General features: G+C 47.1%; 1 protein-coding gene across 6 annotated transcripts in view; it reads right to left on the reverse strand.

Moving 5' to 3' along the window:
• Positions 1-23,926, reverse strand: part of Foxp1 (forkhead box P1) — a 587,261-nt gene extending 563,335 nt beyond the window's left edge. For 5 of the 6 annotated variants that reach the window (XM_021636219.2, XM_060383854.1, XM_060383852.1 and 2 more), the window contains exon 1: positions 23,790-23,926. The gene's annotated coding sequence lies outside the window, so the exon portion shown is untranslated. Of the gene's footprint in view, positions 1-21,725; positions 21,854-23,789 lie in introns of those variants that run through there. The other variant, XM_060383849.1, reaches the window with a different exon arrangement.
• Positions 23,927-24,377: the final 451 nt, after the last annotated feature.

Consider the following 24,377-nt stretch of genomic DNA (forward strand, 5'->3'; position numbering starts at 1 on the left):
GGCACTAGCACATTCTTGCAGCATTCTACATTCGGGCTAAGACTAGATGAAAAGAGCACAACTAAGAGCAAAACAACCATCCTGTTAAACTAGAGGGACCACAATCTTCAGAAACCATTTTACAGAGAACACACCTGAAGAATGTTCCTGATGTAACCTGAATAGAAGCAAGGAATAAAACTGCTTAATCTCACTTACAGGTTTTTTTTTTTTAATCACAAAAATAGATACTAATAAAAACTTAAGTACAGAAAAATGGTAATGTCCCTGGACTGAGTTGACAGGTGTCCATTTCTATGCTAGCCTATTTACACAGGTGACGGGGATCTGAACTCAGACTTCATGCTTATAGAGCAAGCACTTTGCTAACTCAACAACCTCCATAAGGCCTATAGCGCAGCTGTGTAAAATTAAGAATATTGGCTCTGGGTGCATTGGCTCTGGATGCATCCTGCTATTCGGGATTCCTAAGTTCACAGCAGCAATATTTAATAGATTGCCCAGCAAGTATTTTAGTAAGACATCACTCCAGCCACCAAAATGTTTTTCTTACAGATATAGGGTAGGCTAAGAATCTTTACAAACTAATTATTCTAAAAATTGGGTCTACTATAAATGCTTTGTGAATAAGTAACTGGGGGATGATAGCTTCCAGAATGGGCTAAGAGGGAAATGGCAGAATTAATAAAGTTTGCCTTTTGTGTAACAAATGGTGAATTTATAACTTTCCCTGAAAAATGCTGGTATCAAACAATAACAATAATCATCATCCCATTGCTTCTCTGCAACTATGGCAGCAAAACACTGATCCCTCTAAAACAGTTCCTGCAAACTCCCGTCAACCTGGTTGTAAGTCTGAGCCAGGAACTAGCGATATTCAGTCTTTGGACCTAGTGTATCTACTTTGAGACTTTACTCCCAAGGCCACAAATCCTGCACCTGGAAGCTCATCCCTACATTATACAAATGAGCAGACACTGAAGACACGGTCAGCAGCAGAGAGAGAGCACACTGTGCTCCCCGTACAGTGGGCTATTTTAGGGGAAGCAACTCCGCCCTCTGCTGAAGAGCAATGGACTAGAGCTGGGAAGTGTTACTGACGTCCCATGACCGTGCAACCTCTGATGGTCAGTGTCAGCCATACGAAAAAGGGTAACAAAGCTTACCCAAAGCTTTGCTTGGCGGCTCAGCCAGCCAGAGGGGCCCAGGCCTCACCCTGTCTTTTTGGCAATCTGTGCTTCTTCAGCAGAGTGGCTTCCTCTCTCGTAAGGACTGGCCTTGGCTACCAACCTCCTTCCACATAATGTGGGTATAGCCAACTACACCCCTCTTCTCCATCACCCCCTCCCTCTGGGAGGATCACACGTGAAATCAGGACAAGGTATACAAACTCTAGTGAAGGTGGCCTCACCTCTAGTGCTAAGAGTGGCCTGATTGATTAACATGGGGTTCCAAAACCATAACAAGGCAATTAGAGAAGGACCACTCACAGATGAGTTCTTACCAAAACAAGACATCCTGGGAGACAGCTGAGAGGGGACTTCACTGTCTCCCGAGCCATGGTTGTCTGACTGTGGGTAGCGACCCTCTGAGATCCAATGATCCTTTCACAGGGATCACCTAAGACCATCGGAAAATGCAGGTATTTACATTATGATTCATAACAGTAACAGAATTACAGTTATGACGCAGCAATGAAAATAATTTCATGTTCAGGGTTAGGGAGAGTTGCAGCATTGGGAAGGTTATGAACTACTGCTCTTGATTATATGACACAGTTGTGTCTGCTCCACTAGCTGCCATAACTATCAGGTCAAGGTAATCTCTACTGCAAGATGGTGGTCACCTTATACCTGGAGGGAAAACCATGCTAACTAAAAACAAAGGTCCACTATTGCCCTTGATGGCTGTAATGGCCACAGTTACCACAACCTGTATGCTCCACTGCTCCACAGACAGTGAGCTGCTACGGAAATGTCACATTCTTTCTCTCTTTTCCATTCACAGAACAGACCCTGTCTTACAGAAGTAGGTATTGTCACTGAAGTCATTAAAATTATGCCAGATTCCATTGCGCAGTGGTGGATCACATACACGTGTAGGACAGTGAGAAACTGGAATCCTCCACATGGCTGGTGGGAATGGAAGACAGAGAGGTGGGAGGCTCCTCAAAAGGTTAAAAGCAGAAGGTACCGCATGGCCCAGAAATTCCACTTCTGGGAATGTACCTGAGAGAACTGAAAACATATGTCAACACAAAAACCCATATATGAATGCTCACAGTGACCTTACCTGTAAAAGCCAGAAGCAGAAAACTAGACAGATCTATCAGCCAACACACGGATGAAAAGCACAGCCAACACATACGAGATAGTATCCAGTCATAAAAAGGGATGGTGGGCTCACTCATGCTACAACATAGATAAACCTTGAAAACATACAGGGGGCTAGAGAGATGGCTCAGTGGTTAAGAGCACTGTCTGCTCTTCCAGAGGTCCTGAGTTCACTTCCCAGCAACCACATGGTGGCTCACAACCATCTATAATGGGATCTGATGCCTGCTTCTGTCGTGAAGGCATACATGCAAAGAGGGTGCTCAGATGTATAAATAAATAAATCCTAAAAAAAAAAAAAAAAGAAAACATTATACAGACATGCAAGGCCACACAGACAACTCCACTCATAGGCAATATCCAGGATAGACAAGATATAGAATGAAAAGTGTGTCAAATGGTTGCCTAGGGGTGAAGAGATGGGAGGGAAACTTAGGGTCTCATCTTCCAAGTCTTCCATTACTTGAGATCAGGTCCAGACTGAAGTTCTTAAATGGGTATTTTGGGAGAGAGACTAGTCCCAGAATTTTTACTGTAGCACATTTTTGCAACCACTGTATTAAGCTATTACTGTTAATTTCTTGTTGAGCCTAAAGCTATAAATTAACCTTTACCCTAAGTATGCAGGGGTCAGCCATGTCTGTAGATTCAGGCCTGCACAGGGCACCTTAGAATGGATGCCCCATGGGTGGGAGGAACTGTGTGTGATCCCAGACGGCATCCCTGACCACCAGATTCCACCATCATTAAGGCCCAGGACATTCCTCCGTGTTGTTTCTTCACCGACAATCCCAAGGCCACATTTCCACTTTCTTTTTGTGGACTGGGTAAAGAAAGAAGAAACTTCACGTCAGTGGTGCAATGGGAAACCAGACATTTCTCCTCCTTGCAAAGCCAGGGCCTGCTATCCTCCGCTGCAAACGGCGTCTATGTGTCCCACTCCCAGGCAGAGAAGAAAGTGGCCAAATGTGAAAACCTGATGAGAGTTTGGGTCTAGACCAAGATTCTGTAAACAAGGCTTGGACTTCTGCCCCCCTATGTGGGGAAACCACAGCAGGATGTGAAAGGATTCCACTAGGGTCCACTGGATGGCTTCTTTGCCCTCACTGTGGGCACCACCCTGGCAACCACAGGAGGCCCTGTGATGGGCCCAGGGCTCACCATGTTCTAGGCCCTGTGCCCTGTGCTAAGTGTGCTACAAGCCTTCACTTCTCTAATCCTCACCACTGGCCTTACGTGCTCGACACTAACATAGCATTTAGTGGGTAAGGAAAATGAAGCACAGAAATGTGTAATAGCCGGGCAGTGTCATGTGGCCTATGAGTGGTGAGGGATCAGAATCTAACCTTCAGGCTCAGAAGCGAAGGCGCTAACTATTTGTGGAGCTGGACTCACTAATGCACAGTGAATCTGCTGCCTCACAGCATCTCTACAGCCACCTGTGCCTGAAGGCTGAGGCTGGGCCAGGCTGGGCACTATGACTTATCCTCACAGCACTCCCCTTACTGTCACCACCTTTCAGAAAAACAAAAGGGATGGGGCAGGGGTGGGGGGCGACAGAGAAACCTACTCAAGGTTATGCAAATACTAACCACTGCGCCAAGACCTGATCCCACCCTGTCTGGTTCAGACAATGAAGCCGGGTTTTTCTACTGCTGCAAGTGGATCATCTTCAGGTATGTAGCTAACCTGTAACTTAGTAACCCCACCACTCCCTCCTTGAAGACAACAGGAAAAGATGAACAGCACTCTTGGTGAATGAGACTTCTAGATATACAGGACTCGAACCTAGTAAGGTTACGTACATGATCGAAAGAGCCAGTTTAGCCATGCAAGACAAGGCAAGAGGTGTGTACTCGCGTGTGTGTGTGTGTGTGTGTGTGTGTGTGTATGTGCACAGTGCACAACCAGTGAGCTGTCATGAAGGACCAGGCTCTGCCTGCCAGGTCTCTTGCTGCCTTATGGGGCTACACAAGTCATTGAGATGCTCTTTTAGTAAAGGCAGGAAATGGATGGGCACTTCACACACATCCATGTTGCCAGAGGTAGAGAGGACCCTCCCGGAAAATGGGTCAAGCTGTGCGAACTCTATTCAACGCTGTGCATGCCCAAGAGGTAACCAGAACTAGGCCAAGAACAGAGAGATTTTTACCTCCTCTACAGACAGGATAACCATGGGCTTTCCTAAGACCTCTGGAACAAAGACCAGAGCAAGCCTAAAAGACAGCACTCTTCCTAGACATACCATTGGTCAACCAGAGGAGCATACGGACATTCAGAAAACCCGGTCTCCGAGCCTCAGATTTGAAAGAGGAAATACGGATCGGAGTTTCAAACTCTTGAGACCCTTCAGCACTAAATAAACATGGCGGCGGGGGGGGGGGGACCATGCACTCAATGCTCTTTTTCTGCATATAACTGAGGAGCCTGTACAACAGTGTGACACTCTGAGGGCCCTGGTCATGTACAGCTGTGTTCATACTGCCTGCTCCAGGCACCAGGGTTTGCCAGCCACACCTTCCAAGGAGCCTGGCAGGCTGATGCCAACCAATGGTGTGACTTCTCCACTCTGCAATCCTCCCAGCACGTGTCAGTGCCCAGAGCATGACAGATTATTGGTGAGGCGGTAACACGGGTGGCACATACCTGCTTGGCACCATTTGAATGAGGCTCCCTTGGGCCACCTAGGGTTTCACTTCCTGTTATCTGCACCTGCACCAGCGGCAGAAGCAAACAAAAACACCCCGGCAAATCCAGACGTCGAAAGCTTAGCCAAAAGCAAAGAGAGCTCAGCTAAAAGCAAGTCAACCCAAAACACAGCAAGACAATGAGCTCCAGTGCCCACACCTTGTGGATAAGGGATGTTATCTTCCATCTTCGAATCATCTTTGCCAAATCCATCCTTCTTTCTGAGCCTTGGTCATTTCGTACAACTTTTAGCAGAAAAGACACAAGCGTAATATGTACGCTAAGAGCTAACATGCACAGTGATGGTTTTTGCAGAACTAATTTAGTCCACAGAGCAAACTGAATCTGGTTTGTTGGTTAGTGTTCTCTTTGGTGCTATGTTAGGGTCTTGTTTTTCTGTTTTGTTTTGTTGTTGTTGTTGTTTTGTTGTTCTGTTTTTTTGTTGTTTTGTTTTTCAAGACTGGGTTTCTCTGTGTACCAGCCCTGGGTGTCCTAGAACTCACAGAGAAGTGCCTGCCTCTGCCTCCCAAGGGTTTTGTTTGTTTGTTTTTCTGAGATGGACTTTCACACTGTAACCCAGGCTAGCATTAAACTCTTGCTACACAGCCCAGGCTAGTGTCAAACTCACAATCCTTCTACCTCAGCCTCCCATCTGTTGGCATCACAGGCATGAACCACCACAGGCTATTACACACATGCACTTATGAAAGAGGGAAAGCCATGGAAAGGTTGAGACATAACAAGTGTTTACTAACTCTTCAGCCCACGGTGTGTGAACTCAAGTCCTTGCCCTTCACCACAGCACTGTAGTAAGACTGACATACAAGAACAAGTGGAACCTCATTCAGCCAGAGCCCCAGGCTCAGGGCCCTCAGCTTTAACCCAACATTTTGTAACAGGAATGAAATGGCATTCGCAGAGCTTGGGTTTATTCTGATCTACCGAGGTTGGCGATTTAAATTTCACCTCGAACACTTACAATCCTTTGGGGAAGTTTCTTTCATTCCTTTTGGGAAGATGAAAACTGAATAGACAAATAGGGAGAAAACTAACCCTCCACCAAGGAGCTGGCTCTGTTGACATCGCTGCTTCTGTCACCCTGTCCCTGATGTAGTGTGATGGGTCCGAAAATGAGAGTTCACGATCTTTACGGCACGAGTCAGAATTCCCCAAGCAGACACTATAAAGGGACCCGGGGTGTTCAACAAGTGGTAAGGCAATCCCCCATCAGTACTTCCCTTGTGTGAACTCACCACAAGGATATCTGATTGGGGTTTTAAGCAATTTGCTGTATACTATTCATTTTCTCAAAGAGTCTTCCTAACTATACACATTCAGTGTTGGGGGTGGGGGTGGGGGCTTCGAAGCTAAACAGACTCTTAATAAGAAATTCAAATCAAGGCAACACCTGCCTTCTGGCCTAATGGAAAAATCAATCTGCTGGGTCTTAATAAAGTACCCAGGCTAGAGAAAAGCGCCTGCGCACTCTTGGTATACTAACCTGAATTTTAGGTAGTCAACTGTAAACAAGGGCTGTGCAGTACAGAAATCAGAACCACCATAAAAAACAAAACAAAACGAAACAAAAAAAAAATCCTTATGATTTCAGACATCCAAATATTTATGAAGATGAATGAGGTAAGACTGTTGACAAAGGGTCCTGTGAATAATGATATTGCTTTTGGACATCCAAGTGATGTTTGTATCAAAACATCTGCGGTTACCCCAAAGCAAGCTGGGGCAGCTGGTGGTCAGAGGGGAATGTTTACTGGCCCAGTATTAACTCTGATTCAATAGACGAAGAAATAAATAAATGGTGAATAAACATGTAAATATCTGAATAAGTAAATAAATGTACAGACATATTTTATTTCCACAATGGTAAATAAGATCACTTAAATCTCCCTCTATGTTTGACATCATCCCTAAAGTGACAACTCGGACTGATGGCTGGGGAGATGACTCAGTCAGTGAAAGCACTCATCTTGCAAGCATGAAGACCTCACATGGATCTCCAGGACCCATGTGGAAAAAATTAAAAAAAGGCACAGTGGCTTGGCCTTGCTATCTCAGTGCTGGAAGGCAGAGTGGTGGGTCACTGGGGCTCACTGGCCAGTCGGCCTAGCCACTGGGCAAGGTCTAGGCCAACGAGAGAACTAGCTTAAGAAATAAGCTGGACTGAACCTGCAGAGCAACACTCAAGGCTGACCTCTAGCTTCCACACATGTGCCTGCATGTACATACGTGTGGCCACATGTACACCCATGAATGCGCAGACAAAAATAAACCAACCTCTGACCAAGCTCCTCCAGGGACATCCAGCACCAGTGGAGCAAGTTTTTGTCCAGGATAGCTTTGTCCAGGATGGCCACTGTACAGAGTGACAAATAGAAGGCCGTGTGCGGACTCTCTCCAACTGCTGAATAGCACACACAGTGGAGAGAGAGAGAGAGATTCCATATGGATTACAGGTTAATAACTGTCCTGGACAGTGCCTCCTTTCCCTGGGACTAAATAAGAGATACTTTGCCAGGGGAAAATAATGTATTCAAGTCCCAAAACAGAGGAGGAAAAACCGTTACATTGTCTAACTTTGGGGCCACTACAGTTGCATCAGCAGTTGCCTTAGTGATGACAAAGGTGACATGTTAAGGGCATCCAATGGAAATATGAAAACACTGTGAAGGAAGGTTCCCGTGTCCCAACCCCACCACTGCTTGAGGGACTCATTGCGGCTGATTCCTGCTTCTTTTTCCCTAGGCTGATAAAGTCCTGTTCTTGGTGGGAAAATCCAAGAATGTCAGTGGGTCCTGAAAGTGTATCATCCTATAAATCACAACATTTTTGATACCAATCTCCCTCCCTGAAATCTCCAAAGGCCATAGAGACATGGACCATCCATCCTCCCGCTTTACAGCCCTTCGCCTTGGCTCTAGACAGACAGCAAGAGTTCCACAATAGTCACTTCCTTCCTTGTATGGAGGAAATGTAGGCACAGTTGGAACAAAGAAAGAAATCTCAAAGGGTAAACTTTGAGCCCTTGTGAGCTCTCATTCTCAAACACCTGAAGGAAAAGGAGGAACTGAACTGCGGTGCCTTGTCATAAACTATGAATTCAAATAACTGGAAGAATAACTATTCATCAAAACCCAACCACCAAAATGGAGTATTCTCACGTACTTTATTGATAAAGGCTCTGTCTAGGTTGCTCATGTGCACCTCCTGCTGGCCAACACCAGCCACTGGCTCTGCTGCTAGGACCACCAGACTCAAGTAGCCCCTTGAAACTCACTCAGGATGCCAGACCCTAAGATGTAGAGAATAGGAGCCAGATCTAGAAGAGAACCAAAACTGTTTGGTTCGGGGTGATCCAGTTAATGGTTTAAAATTCAGTAATAGCAAATTAATTACTTAAGTTAAAAAAAACCACTCTCAGCTTTTAGACTTGAACTCTCATAAGGGAAGCTCGTTTCATCCTCCTGAGGAGTGTGGCCTTAATGGCTACTAGAGTACATGCTTCCTCAAAGACACTGACTGGCTTCTTCAAGGCTTGGGCCAACCATTCCAGAGCCTGGTTAATTAGTTCCGAGAAGCAGAAGCCTCTCAGAAGGAATCTGGATGTTCGCACACTCTGGAATAAGACAATGGACATTCGCTCTTTCCTGAGGCTGTAACATCCAGAAACCTCCTTCAGGAATGAAGGCTAGGGCAGGTGACAGCAGTGGAGGTTAATGGGGACAGAAAGTAGTCAAAGGTGAGATCCCAGGAGAGGGCTGGAAGAAAGGAAGAAAGGCAGGAGAGAGCATGAGCAGAGGCCAACTCTTCAAATCCGCTACTGCACTGTCTGACAGAGAAGAGCCTGCGATGTGGTAAGGTGGTTGCCATGAGCGACAGTAACAGAGCACCTCTCTGACTTTCCACGCAAGTGGTCTACTGCATTTTCTGTGTCATTAGTGAAAGTCCAAAGGGCTCTCGGACTCAAACTTTCTACATTGTTAGAGGAACTTGTTCCATGGGCTACCGGCACTCTGACACCTAAGTCGCCTGTTCTCCAAGGCTGATATGGAATGAACAGACAAAACGATTGCTTTTCATCTCACCCCAAATCCATGCTCCCACCTGCAAACTAACATGAGTTTCCTACTGCCAAAAGAACCCAGAAAAAGCGAGATACAGGAGCCACTGAGAGACTGAACGGCATGTATGTAAGATCGTAATCCATTTGTTTGGGTTTTTAGAGACACTGTTTCTCTGTGTAGCCTTGGTTGTCCTTGGTTGTCGCTTTGTAGACCAGGCTGGCCTCAAACTCACAGAGATCAACCCGCCTCTGCCCCCTGAGTGCTGGGATTAAGTCGTATGCCCCACCCTACCCCCCATCCCCAGCATCATACTTCCATTTTTAACCGCAGGAGCTATAATCCTGTGAATACTCACTGAAGTCACTCCCTGATACTGTACACTATGTAACCAACAAGCAAGCCCCTGCCTTCCGTCAACGCAGCTCCAAAGGCCTGCTCCATAAATATCAGGAATCCTAGAGCCACATCACTCAAACACCAAAGAACATTTGGCCCGCATGGGGCTGCTCTCAAAAAGAAGATAATGACATGTACATACATTTACTGAGGGACCAAGTAATCATTAACAATTATTCAGGATACATTATGACCTAAGAAAATGTTCCTGGCCTAGGGATGTAGCTCAGTGTAGAACACTTGGCCAGCTTGCCTAACAGCCTGGGCACAATCCCAGCCACTATCGTTTGTCACAGTAAGAAGTCAAGTCTTTTGGACGGGGGCAGATGGCTCAGCGGGTGCCAGCCGCACTAGCGTGAGGACCTAACCGTCTGCACAGCACCTATGTAAAAAGCTGGCCGTGATGGCATGCACTTGTAATCTCCCACCAGGAAGGTGGACACAGGTGGATCCCTGGGGCTCACTGGCCAGCCTCGTCTATTTGGCAAACCCTTGTCATTTTCCAAAACTATACCCATACGTACCTATAGTCCATAGCCACATACATATTTCACTTAGATACATACATGTGAATTTACATATCAATGTCACATCCCCTCTCTAGACTCCAGTGTCCTTGTGACAAAGGTGTGACTGGCTTGGACCATCACTGAGGTCCTCTGGAGCTGGTTCCCCTGCCCCCAATCCCTGATACCAGGATGAGCAAAACCCAGCAAACTCCCCCAATAACACTGCATGGCTCAAAAACAAACTGGCCCCCACTTGCCTCCTCATTCCAATACAAAACTTTAATGCTCACTTGGCAAAGGAAAAGAGAAAGAAAATACTTTTTAAGATATGTATGTAGATAATGGAGATGACAAACTACAGATAGTTTAAAGACATCATTTCTGGCTTACTTATTGTAAGAGTAACCCCAACCTACAGTCTAAAGATACTTTCTTTCAGGGCTCAAGTTCAAGGTCAAAAGAAAGGGTCACCTTTTTTGATTCTCTGCTCACATGTGGAAGCATGGTAAGGCCCCCTGGATTTCCCCAAATCAAAAAGAGAAGCAGTCGCCAGAGCCAGGCTCTGTGACCACCCAGGATCTGAACTGCACACAGGTGTTCGAAAATACTGAGGGATCGCATAATTAGGAGCATTAAGCAATCGACTCTGAGCACTGGCAGTTGGAGAAAAGAAAAGCAGAGTTTGGGCGACGCTTTGGGAGATAAATTCCACAGCTTTTCACCAAGTTGAAATCTTGGCTTTGGACACACATAAAAATGAGCCTGGCTGATCTTAGCTCCCAGTGGATATCTGCCAGATCACAATGGTTGACCCAGTTGGCCCGCCTTACCACAGGGAAGACCACTGCTGGAAGAGCAGATGGCAGAGCTGGACAGAGCCAGCATGGCTCCATGCAAGGGATAGAAAACTAGGAGAGGCAAGACTCTCTGGCCCAGGCCAGGATGAGACTGCACTTTCCAGAGCCTCCGTTATAAGGCATTCTTGGAAAAAGTGTCCTCCGAGCAGGCTCCCATCAGCCTCTCTCATGTCTTTCAATCACTGGTTCTTACAGCCTATAAAACACAGCTCATTATTCTCTTTCTTTCTTTTCCTTATCTTTCTTTATTTCTTTCTTTCTCTCTCTCTCTCTCTCTTTCGTCACTTGGTATATAACAAAACAAATGCGGACTTCCATCTACAGAGATGCAAGTGTCTGCCACAGAGACTTTCACTAGAAATCCTGAGTGACACAGGAGTTAGGCTCATTGCTTCCCGGGTTTAAAGATGGCACCATCTTTGCTGAAAAGCCACTACCAAGTACAACCCTTCCTTGCTATTAGCCGCCCACTTTTTCCTTAAAGTAAGTGCTAAATTAAAATAATAATAATAATAATAATTAATTTAATTAATTGAAATTGAAGGGCTAACAAGCGCTACCATCCCTGTTGACATGCTCATCATTTCCAAAGAGTGCTGCCTAAACATTTTTATTAGATTCTTCTCCCTTCTGCAGAGAAACATCAGCTACATTTAGACTACTTTCTTTAACATCTCCAGCCATTTGTGCTATTTACTGAGTACCTGATACTCTAATAAAATGTCAGCACAAATAACCAAGTTGTCCAGGAAAAAATAAAAAGAAAAAGTTTTCTCAACCTTTCCTGGCTTCAAGGTAAGGTAAACATTTCAAGATGGCCCCTGTTAGTCCTGCTGACACAAATGCATTTTCTCTTTCCTCTCAAATTACTGAAGATTATCATTTCACTCTGCAATGAGCCTGATGAAATTGAAACTCTGTACATCAGAATTAAGTATGTTCCATCTACTCAGAGTGAACGGTGCATTATTTATCACTAATACTTAATGACAAAAAAAAAAAAAACTGATAACTTCCCCTGATTATGCTGCCGATGACATCTCGCCTCGCACCATCGGCTCCCTTGATCATTAACATAATCAGGGGCCCTCAACTCCGGCTTCTGCAGCAAGTTTGGTAACAGAGCTGAAAGTAGATGTGCGCGCACTATTTTAAAAACGTGTTCCGATTCCCATCTAAGCATATCTTTATTTATGTGGCTTTCTTACCATCAAGATGCCAGCCCTTTAAATTATGCAGAAATCACTTTCTCCACAGAAGAACAAGGTGCTACATCATACCAAGGATACAGAAGTATAAAGAGCCTGTTAATTAAACGTCGCTCTTTAACTCGCTACCCTGCATATGCAACTGTTAAGTTCTAAGCCAACTCTTTAAATAAGAATGGGGAAACGGCTAGGCTCAAATGAATTCCCATTTTCCCCCACTCCTTTACTAGACCGGCCACTTGAAAGATTATTTTTAATCAAACTCCCTGATAAGTGGTTGAGATTATTTAAGGTTATTTCCTCTGAAAGTGCATGCACAGAATTGGGAGTGAGGACTGATGGCTTCACAGTAAGCCTAAATTTTATGCTACTCGGTTTTGGGTTCAAACGTAAAGAGTTCGTCTTGGTGTTAAAATCCAACACTACAAATGGTTCACGAGGAAAAGGGGAACCAGGGGCTGGGATGCTGGGTAGGTGGGGAAAGAGCACTTGTTGCTGTGGTAGAGAACCAGGGTTCAATTCCTGGCGCCCACACGATGGCTCACAACCATCAGTCACCCTAGCCCTGAGAGGTCTGGCTCCCTTCTGTGACCCCCCTCATCTGACTTCTGTGCACACACATGCACGTAGATGCTGGAAAGCAGGCACGGCTAAAATAAGAAAAGGGAAATCAGCTACTGCTTCGCGTACCCATATGGATGAGTTTCACTAGCTCTACTGGATACTTTTTTAAAGCCAGGTTGCCAAAAGAATACACAGAGTAAGGTACTATAACGTAAGCCTTTGCACATGAACATACGATCCTCTTATGGGGAATGCATACTTATATATTAAACATAGAAATACATGCAGGAAGCAAAGAGCTGCCAACTGGGAAAAATGTCCCTCCTCTGAAGGGCTGAGGACAAATGAGGCCAGCAGCCTTTTTTTTCCCCCAAACCACTGTGTGTTTTAAAGCTAGGCCGCAGACACACAATGCTCAAAATAAATATTTTCTGTTCCTTTGGTGCCTTACGTATTTCATAACCCAGATTGAAAAATACAAACATTCAGCTTTTAAGAGCAAGATCCGTCCGCTACCTTCCTCTGATGTTCTCATCTCTGATGGATGGAGGCATCGCCTTTATATTCAGTAACTCTGCACTGGAGAGAGACCCTAAAGCCCCGTGTCCAAAAACCAAATCCATTTCCAAGGCTTCCAAAATCACTTATTATTACCTCATGCTTAAGGAATTCTTTACCAGTAGTATTATCCTATGGGAAAGTCATCTCCACCACACAAAGTTTCTATATTTAGTAAAACTAACTGTCCCGTTACCGAAGCAAAACAAAGCAAGAACAGAACTCTAAAGGGAGACTTCTCTTTGGGGACCTGCTCAATGTTCAGCTGTTAGGAATGCCAGCAGTCCCCGTGCGTGACATCAGAACGCAGGGTGTGCTAGAGAACGGTGAGCTTCTGCCTGGTGGGGAGGCCCCCCCCCCATGCCCATCCTGAAATGTTTAGACACTGTGCTGGAGTTCATACTGAGAGGTGATGGCAGAAGCAGCCTCTCCACCCCCACCTCGTCCACAGAGAGGGCGAGAACTTGCTTTTTTTTTTTTAGTACACGTAACCCAAGCGAGAGCCTCACAGTTACTATGAGCAAGCATCCTGCTGCAACAAAAGCCAGACAGCTCTACCCTTCTCAAGCCCAGAGAAGACACACAAAATAGAAGGAAATCTGCAAGGCATACTGGAAGAACCCATGCAAGAAACTGTTTCAGTAGATAAGGCTTCTCCCAAGCCCTCTGCCATCATACACCAACAGTGACGATTTCTGAAGGTGCTCTGTCCCCTGCTTTTCAACATTCCACAACCTGCTCTCCACATAATTAAACACAGCCAACTTCCTATTCAAGAATCACTAGAATACATCACTAAAAGGGGACTGCTATTGATTCCCTAATGAAATATCAGTTAATTACTTAACCTTTCTTAACGAAATGATTAACATCCTTTCGACAAGCGAGACACATCAGTTACCATCAAGCTGGGATTTCCAATAGCAAGGTGCAGCTACCTGCTCCATCTCCTTCCACTTCACCTTCAGCCTTCCGATCAGTTCTACTTCTACTCTTCTAGGGGGCCACTCCACCCACTGCTGGACATGCCCCAGTGCTGAAGTTCAGGCTACTGGAGAAAGGTCTGAACAGGAGCAAATCAACTTTCTATCTCACGATTATCCCAAATGGCACCAGAACCCAGCGCCATCCTAAATGTAAAGTCCGAAACTATAAGAACAGTTTTCAGCTGTTAAAAAAATTGAGGCCACACCAAGATTAAAATGCACATAAAAAAAAATAGTAAGAGAAATTTAGGTAACTTCAAAAGGTCCTACAAACACAGACCACACCCAAATGGCAGGACAACTTTCCCTTCAAGAACTCTTTGATCTGAGTAGTGAGAGCTTCAGCTGAAGACCTACATACCTACACAGGCCTCCTCAACACTTGATCTTCCTTATCTCCTAATCTTGGACGAGGCATGCCTGATAGGATTCTGCTTCCTTATTTGTGTGGCAGCCCTGGCTAGGCTCTTTCCATCAATATCCGTGCGTGCCCCATCACATACCCAGAGAATCCCCGAACTTGCTGAGGGAACTCAAAATACATGTGCCAGCAGGTTAATCTGAAGAATAGACAGTTTAAGACTTTGAAATCGAACTTGTATAATGAGAGCGCAGAGGAAATTCCAGAATGCTACTTGACAGCAGCTAGCAGCTACAAGGTGACCACAGTGACCAGTGACCATGAAGGGAAGCATCTAAGGCTTGGCAGAATGGAATGATGCTCCAAAATGTTCCTTCCACTGGGTTGAACCCTGAGGCTCTCGTGTGGCCTGTGTGTCCCCAAGCGATGTTTCCTTCTGGGCTTCTGTGACTCTGAGGACTGAGGTGGGCAGCTTTCTTCTTTCCCCTGTCTGATGCATGTGAGACTAGGGATGGTGCTTTCCTCGAGCACAAAGCCTGGCCCTAGCCCAGATGTGGAGAGCCAGAAGCTGTGTGCCCACCTGTGTTTCATCTGTTGAGATTCAGATATTTGTGTTCGGGTTTGACTCTAAACAGAAATTCAGATGACAACAATAACACCAGGATGGGCCACAAAACAAAAATGGCCGGTAACGCTCAGCAGGTAGCTCTCGCTGCCTGCCTCCAAGGATAGCAATCACCGGGGCCCATGGGTTTCTAGTCCGTGGGCATCAGAATTACAGCAGATTTTTTTTTTCTAAAATAAATGTACTCATTAGCCATTAAAAATTCTGGTTCAAGGGCTGGGCAGATGGCCAGGGGCTAAGAAGGCTTGCTACATAAGCATGGAGCCCGAGTTTAGATCCAGCATCTAGGTAAAAGCCAGGAGTGGCCACCTATACCTGTAACCCTAGCACCTTGATAGGGAAAGACACAGAGGGATCCCTGGAGCTCCCTGGCCAGGCAGCCTAACTGAAACACAGCCAACTCTAAGAGCAGAAAGAAACCCTGTCAGAAGACAGAAAGCAGTAGTCTGAGCAGAATACCTGGCCTCGGCCTCTTGTCTCAATGCACGCTGGTGCACAATGGCACACACACCCAGAGTTCTGATTCAAGAATGTGTACTTTAATAGCTATCCTATTCATATGCATTCTCTAACTCTATCTCATTCACACACCCCAGGGCAGGCGAGTAAAGAACGTGACTTGGAAACAAGTGGACTAAGGCTGCCTCTTGGCTGTGGTAGCCACATATCTTTAATCCTTGCACTCAGGAGGCAGAGGCAGGCAGATCTCTGAGTTTGAGGCCAGCCTGGTCTATAGCACAAGTTCCAGGACAACCAAGGTTACACAGCAAAACCCTGTCTCCAAAACAAACAGAAGCGAAAACCTTTTCGCCTCTAACGAGACCATCTACCTGGGACTCTGTGTTCACCTGGCCCAGGGAAGGCAGGGCTCCAGCAAAACTGACAAAACACTCCCCCCTCTAAGCACTTCACTCTGACCTGCAGCCATTTAGGAAGCCACCAGCTCTGAATTACTATGCTCAGAAGATAGCCCTCCATTACCTAACTCACAGGCAGGAGCCTGGAAAACATAGACAGGCAGAGGAACACTGAAATGTACGGGTGAGAGAGAAAGACATCCTGGGGATTTGCACTAAGTTTGATGCTGGAAATATAACCCAGCATTCTAGTCATCTCGCACATCGCAGGACTAGCAAAAACTCAAAGGACCTAACAAAATGTCACTGTCCACCTGACCTATGGGTAAGAAATAAACAGGCATCCAAATACAAAATGCAAAAGAGAAAAAAAAAAAGTCTACTCTAAAATATAAACAGGGATCCATCAGCGCCCTGCTGTCATCTTCTTGTTGTTGGATCTTCTGAAAGTCACTCTGGCCTTTAACATCTTCAAACAGTGGGACAGGCTTTCCAGTCCGTGGCCCCTCCGCCTCATCTACTGAATTAGCAGCAATCTGAGAAAATTATCACAGAAAGATCCTGGAGGAGTAAACAGGATGCTGGAACATGACTGTGTGTATATTCATAGTTCTTTAAAAAAAAAAAAAAAATACTATTTTATTAAAAATGTGATTTGGAAGGAAAGTGCAATTAGCTCAGGACGGGCACTGCTGAGATGTTCCGAACACACCAGACATATGTAAATATCTCACGGTATCAAGTTCCATTTGAGTAGACCTGTCAGGATATTTACAGGGCTTGACAGTGCTTCGGTCCTTAATTAAAATTTTGCCCAGATACTTTAATGTAATTTAAATAGATTATTAGTTGTCAGGATTCTAATATAAACTTTGTTTACGATTTAGTTACTTTAAGTACTGGGATTGAGGAAACTAATTTAACCCAACAACTCAGTGGCCTGGAAGGGCAAGATCAAACCACCAGCGAGCTCCCCAGTGTCCTCTGCTCCCAGCCCAGAGCCTTGGATGACTGTAAACGTCACCAGGTGAAAACTGCCTCCCTGGCTTCCCCCCCCCCCCCAGTGCCCATGCCAGTGTTTTCCTGAAGCAGAAGGGCTTGGGGAGGCAGTAACACCCGTTCAGGTATCAGGCCTTTCCTCGTGCAGCTCTTCCTCCTCACGGCCGCCTAGGAAATCCTTTTCTCAGTTTCCGAACCACACGCTAGCAACCAAGCAAGCACCTGTTGTGTTCCAGAGGCAAAGCATACATTAAAAACTGGCATCAGGGGACGGCGGGAAGAAAAACAAGCCCCAGGGAGATGACTGTAAGCCAGCCTGGGCCACATACCTCGCGTGAGTAAGAGTGGAGAAGAGAACACAGCTTCCAGAAACCCTTCATGAATGCGAGCTACGCTCTAGACAAGGGTTTGAAAAATGCCTTCCCACCAGCCGACGGTAATTAATAAGAATAACTTACTAAGGAAACAAAGAGCGCTGTCTAATTGTCTTTCCTTGCGGCCATGCACTTGACCCCTGTGTAGCTCCTCTCGGTAGAACACCAGCCTGGAGCCCACAGAGCAAGACCATCATCGGAGGGAGCAAAAGCAAAGCGTCTCTTGAAATCAAATGTTCCTTACATTTATTTTCAGGTTGGGGACACAAGCCAAACCTGCCTTATGTCCATTCACCCCGCGATCACATGCGTGCCGAGATGAAGAATCTCCTGCGGAGGAAAGGGTTAACTGGCACGCAGAAGGCATCCTAATTTGGCCAGGTTTGCCCCTATTTTAAGAAGTCATCTCATCTCGCAGTCTGCTGCCGCACCAGCTTTTGGCATCTCTAACTTCAAGTCATCCAAGTATCAGACAAGGGAAGTAATTTTCAAAATCTAGTTGAAGACGGCCTCTTTGCATGTCCGGCCGATGGCTAAGTGGCCTTCAGATGAAGGTAACAAGTCAAAAGAAAGATCATTTGGAAGACAGGCAAACCTTTCTGGCTGGCTTTTTTCACAGGCCCAGTGTTCGATCACCTGGTGGGATTTACTGCAATAAAATATAAAAAGAAAAAGAAAAACCCGCAAATAATAAATGTATACATAAAACCTCAATGTACAGGATTTACCTGTTCAGTCATCAAATGCCTTTCTTGAATTTATTTTATTTTATTTTAGAAAACCTGCTTAGAGCTTTTATTTATAGTCTAGATTTTAAAACATGCTTTAAGACAATGGCCACTACTGCTTACTTAGCAAAAATGGCTTTTACTGTGACTGAAATGTATAGAAAGGGTATGATATTTAACAGTGTAAGAAAATAAAGAAAAGGTACTCGGGGAAAAAAAATGTTTTAAATAAAAACACCACCTGTGTAAACGAAGCTAAGCTCCGAAAACCCTTTCTGAAACCTGCAGAAACAGCTCATACTCCATGCCTTGAAGTTGCAATTAAATTGTAGTAATTTAAGATTATCGGGAGAGCAAAGGGCAGCTGGGGGCCTTTGCAGGGCTTCCCTCCCTTCTTAATGCTCTGCACTCAGGGGTTAAATGAGTTTCTTTAATGTAAGTTCCTTAAAGTAACCAAATCAGAAACAAAATTTATACTATTTTCTGTCAGCCTGCAATCTATTGAAATTTGATTAACATGTGCCTAAATTATTTTTGAAAGGCAAAACTCTGGCTATCCCCTGTACATACTCCTGCTATAACCACTGAAATGGGCTCAGACCTCTAGCACCTAAACTTGTCAGAATACACTGTGTGTATGCCTGTGTGAGAGAGAGGTGGAAAGATAATGGTACAAAATTAATTTAAGTCTTAAGTAAAACGTGAAAACCAAGTAGAAATGCATGCAGTAAAAATGGCTGCAAAGGGGAAGCTGGGCTATTCCCTCCCTTCTCTTTCGTAATTCTGGTACTGGTCATGCTGTAGCAAAATCTATTTGTTTGGGAAACAGCCCAGTTCTTCTGTCCATTTCAACAACTGCTGCAAACACAACACCCTTCCATAGGGGTCTGGAGAGAGGCAAAGACCCTTCAACAGAGCCTAAGAATGCAAATGTACAAAGTCAAGGGTCTGGAGAGAAGCAAGGAAAACCTGAGTCACAGGAAAAATAAAAATGCTTAGGCCCAATATTAACTCGATTAACTTCTGCTATTGTTGGTACAAATGATTTAACTAGAAAATATTTACAGCTCTTAAAAAACATGATCTACTGCAGAAAATTGCCTAACAGCACCCATGTGTATGTGTAACCTACATTGCTTAATTATACAATAAAGGTCTACCCAATAAAAGCACCAGACTTTGAAACATGTTGTGTACAATGGTCATGAAACTCTAGCTTATTAAAAAAAACAAAGCAGTCACTACGTGACAGGCACTAGTTAATTAAAAATACAAGCATTAAGTGACAATGATTTTTTTATTCTTCTGTATGTGTTTACTTGTCCTATTTCCTACTTTGTTCTACCTAATCAAAGATGACATTTAATTTGGAGATAGTTTGTAACTGGAAAAAAGTGTTACACAGTTTATACTTCAGGATTTAAATATAAACATAGTATCTCGAAGACATCTCCAGCAATGTAAACCCTTCACTTGACACAGTTACTCTGAATAATGGATGGTTCATTCATTTTTACTTAGATAAATAAACCTGTGAAAATAAAATGCTGAGGTAATTACTGCTACTACTTTCCTTAAAAATGTAGTTCAAATTTCCTAGACAACAAGGGAGGCCAAGTTACAAAAAGAACCTGAATAACATAGCAGCTGGTCAGACTGAATGTCACTCAAAAAGAAAAAAAAAAAAAAAAAAAAAAAAAAGAGGTCATGTGTAATCTAGAGAAGGCTCTCTCCTCTTTTAAATTCCAAGAGTGGGCTTTATCACTTGGGTTTCTTCTTCTTTTTGTTTTTAACTACACAGCAGATTTAAACCCTCACATATAAAAACTCTGGCTTCCCTGAGAAGGCAAATCTTTCAAGCTGGATGTGAGAAAATGTTATCTAACTGGTGTGGGAGTCTAATGTTGGTAAAAAGAATGCCACGGTGAGGTTCTGGTTAGCAAAGCAAGCAACAGAAGATTCGGATGACTTAATATTCTTTGGATACCTTTTGGGGTGCATTCTTCTAAAAAAAGAAACATATTACAAAATAGTAACTTGTTTAGCAGTTCAGCATCCATTGAACTCAAATACAGCCCAGAGGCTGGGTATTTCCTTCCAAGTGAGGCTTGACTTGCTCCATAAAGACAAGCATTTGCAGTGGTCCATTTCTGCATAAGTGAACATACAGCCATGCTGGGTTCTCCCTTATACCAGTTCCTGACAAGCGCCCAGCAGCAGCCCTGTTTGATCTCCACTGCTTCCTTAATTTGGGTTGTCAAGGTTCAGCAGTTGGAGGCTGTTTACTTTACTTTTCAAAAAAAGAAAAAAAGTGAATGCCCCCCCCCCATAATGACTAATCCAAAGAGGGAAGGGGGGAGCTGCAACCATTGGAAAGATGCTAAACCTTATTCTCCTTTGCACTAAGATTTTAGCTGACACTTTGAATGGTGCTTGAATTTTATTTATACTTTTAATGCTCTTTTATAAGACATTTCAAAGAAGGGGGCAACCCCATTCCTTCTTTCTCTCTTTTCTTTTTCTTCTTCTTTTTTTTAATGTGAGCCCAGTTTTCTTTTTCCAGACTCTTAAAGAGCTAAGTACTTCAAAATCAAAACTCAAATGGAATTCTTGAAAATGATCTGAAATAGAAATTAGCAAGAACTCAGCTCCTCTATTAAGCGAGCCACTCATGAATAGAAAACACCTCCAGTCTTACTAGCTCTCTTAAATTTTCATTAAGGCAGCCCCCCCCCAAACTGACTCTCGCTGTGGGTAAAAAAAAAAAAAATGAGAGTACAATAAAGGCAAGAATTTGGGATCCTCCAATACATTTTCAAGAACAGAAAAAAAAAAAAGTCTTAAATATCCTCGGGTTTTCTCGGTTCAGCTATTTTGCAAGTTCTTCCAGGCTATGGCCCAGGAAAGGTGGGGTACAGAGGGTTTCAAACGGGAGACTCCTCAATCGGAATCCATAATGTTCCCGCCGCATTCTTGCTTGAGGAGCAGAGACAAAATAAGAAATCAGAACTTGGAAAATACCTGGAGCCTGCCGGGAGAGCAACCCTGGGCCCTCAGCAGCGTGTTGGATCAGCTCAAACGCAACCCAGTGAAATGTTCACATTAATTTCAATATTCTGCTTAAACCACCCAGAGGAAGGGGCTGGTGGAGGGGGATGTGGAAGGAAAAAGGAAGTTTCATTTTGGGTCCCTGTAGTCAAGCACTGAGAAAATAAATTAAGATGAAAGCTTAGGATGAGCCTAGCCTAAATCAATACTTTGAAATCAGCCCAGCTAGGGTATTGGACACAATGGCTTGGAAATAATTAATAGTTATAAGGGGGGAGCGGGCTGGGAAGTAGAGCGAGAGATGTCACCACATTTTACACTTCGCATTCCAGGCTAACTTTGATCTCCGGATTTTCGAATTCGGGGAAGAAAGTGAGAGAAAAGGGAGAAAGCAGGTCCGTATTCGCTCTCACCCACTACCCGGGTGAGCACATTCCTTGATCCCCGCGCCGGGTCGATCGCGGGGCTCCGGTTGCCCAGGCTGGCTAGTCCAGCGTCCCGGCTCCCCAACCCCCCCATTCCGCCCGCGCGCCTGCCACGGGCGCCTCGACTTACCCACCGAGCCCGGGGAGGAGGCGCCGCCGGCAGCTCCACGCTCCTCCGCGCCGCCGCCGCCGCCGCCGCAGCCCCTCGCCCGCTCGCCCGCCGCCGCGCGCCGTCCTCCCGGGACAAACTTTCGGGGTCTGCGATCGACAAGAGACCGACCGGGGCGACCCTCAGCAAGTCCTCCTTCCGTGAAGGTTGTGTGTGCGGGGAGGGAGGGATCGAAAGGGACGGGGTGATCAGGCGGAGGGGGCCGGGACCGGAGCTGGAGAAGGGGCAGCCGGAGGGAGAGGAGCCGGGAGCGCGAGGGGGGACAGCGGCGGAGGATGCGCCGCGGGGAATCCCTGCAGGAACCCGGAGCCCCGGAGCGCGGCCTGAGCCTCAGTCTCAGCACCTTCCCGGGATCTTACAAAGTTGCAACAACAAAAAAGGAGGGGCAGGACCGGGGGAAAGGGGTGGGATGGGACTGCGGTGGCAGGCGCAAGGTTTGGAGTTACAACTGTTTATTTAGTCCTTGGGCTCCCAGGGGGCGGGAGCTGCGCGGGAATGGGGGTGCTGCAGGCAGCAATTTCCAAGCAAACACTGGGGGGCGGACGGGGGGGGGGGGGCATGCGACTTTGTTTCTGGGCGCGGAGCTCCCTGGCGCCCGTGTGTGTCACCGCCAGTCTCCGGGGACCGAGGCGGAGCTCACAACAGGTGGGGAGGGGGGCGAGGAATCAAAGTTTCCGAGCGCGGCAGGGTGTTGGGGGTGGGTGGGGGGAGGGAGAGGGAGCGGGAGGCGGGGGGCGCGAGGAGGCGGAGGCAGCAGATGACCACGACCCTGCGGCAGCTGGCAAACTCCTCGGCTCCCGGCGCCGCCGCCGCCGCCGCCACCGCCTCGATCCCCACCCGAACCGCGCGCCGCCGCCGCCGCCTCGTCTGGTCGGCTCCGAGAGATGTCTCCGGGGGACAGGAACGGAGAGGACGGGGAGAAAAGCCGCGCGCGCGCAGGCGAGGCACGGAGAGCCATCGGTGGCCGGGACGGGGCCGGAGGGACGCAGCGGCGCGCGCGAGCGCGCGCGTGGCGCAGAGCAGAACCCTGAGCTTAAGAGACGCGAGGGTCAGAAGCGAAAGTGTGGTGGCCCGGGGGTGCGGGGAGGAGGGTGGGGAAGGGGCCTCGCGGTGCGCCCTGTCCCCAAGCCCACTCGCGATCCGGCTACTACGGCCGGCGCGGGCGCAGTCTCCAAACGCGCGTGGGGTGCGTGTCTGGCAGAGGGTGCGCGGGCGTGTGTGTTGAGTTTTCCAGGCTCCCAAGGGTTAGCTAGAGAGCGTCCACACCGCCGAGTTCTGACCCAAACACGCGTGGCCGCGGGGACGTTGCTAGGGACCGGGGCCCAGGGCGCAGGCGTGTAACCCTGCTCAGCCCTCCCGAGTTGGCGGGGTCAGCCCCCGGGAGGGGGCACAGAAGGGGCAGGCGGGCTTGGAGAGCAGGGGAAAAGTTTGCTCCAAGTTCCAACTTCGGGCTCCGGAGGTGCCACGCGCCCCCGCCTGTCGCCGCCCGAGTTCTGGTTCCCCGCACCGAGGCGGCCACCGAGCGCGGACCCCGGGCACTCGAAGTTGCGACAGGCGGCCTGGGCTTATTGATCGCTCTCCCCGAACGGCGGGGCGCGGAGAGAGAGAGGCGGAGGGGTCGAGGGGGAGTCCAGCTCGTCCGCGGGGCGCCCACCGCACCCCACAGTGACTTGTACCGACAGACCCGAGGTGCGGGAGCCCTCCCCCCGCGCTTCCTCCAGCCCGTCGCCCGCGCGCGCGGCCCCCACCCACGCAGAACCTGGGCCCCGACTCCCGAGCGAGTCGAGTACAGAGGTTTAGGGGAGGGTGGGTGATGCACGTGGAGCCTGCAGGTGAAAAGTAGAAAAAATTTTTCTTTTTTTTTTTTCTTTTTTTTTTTTCTTTTCTTTCTTTCTTTCTTTTTTTTTTTTTTTGTGCTGGTTGTTGTTGTTGTTTAAAGTGGCGGAAACAAGGCAGGAGGCGGCTTGGGGGAGAGAGAGAAGAAAAAAAAAAAAGTGGAGCAGAAATGGAAAAATACGAACTCACCCGCGGCAAACGGTCTCTCGGTGCAAACTAAGGTGTTTTCGGGGCCTTTCCCCGCGCGCGCCCACTCCCCGCCCGCGCGCGCCCCCCGCGCACACACTCACGCGCGCGCACACACATACACACATATACACACACACACTCGCACTCGCGGGCGAGGGCCGGGCCGCGAGCACAGCGTGCAGCTGCCACACAATAAATAACAATAGATTCCTCCGCTCGGGACTTAGTCCGGAGCCGCGCCAGCGCCGCCGGCCGCGAGGCGCCCCCAGCTCGCCCCAGCCCACCCCCGGGCCCGGGCCCCGCTGTGCACGCTCCCGTACCCCCCCTCGGCTTCCCGAGCGCGACCTGCACCCCGATGCTCGCCCTCGGGCCCCCTGCTCCCTTCCCCCCGGCAGCCCGGAACAAATAAATAAATAAGGCGCGAGAGAGAGGCCATCTCCTCGCGGAGGGAGATGTTGTTATTTTTTGCTGTTGTGCGTCCCTGACGTCACATCCACCTGCTGGGTAAACAACAGGGCTCGCAGGGAAGAAAAAAAAAGATCTCGCAATTGCCAAGTGAGGGACGTGGGGAGGGGAAGAGAAGGAGAG

This window comes from Meriones unguiculatus, chromosome 5, assembly GCF_030254825.1.
Source record: "Meriones unguiculatus strain TT.TT164.6M chromosome 5, Bangor_MerUng_6.1, whole genome shotgun sequence".
NCBI lineage: Eukaryota > Metazoa > Chordata > Mammalia > Rodentia > Muridae > Meriones > Meriones unguiculatus.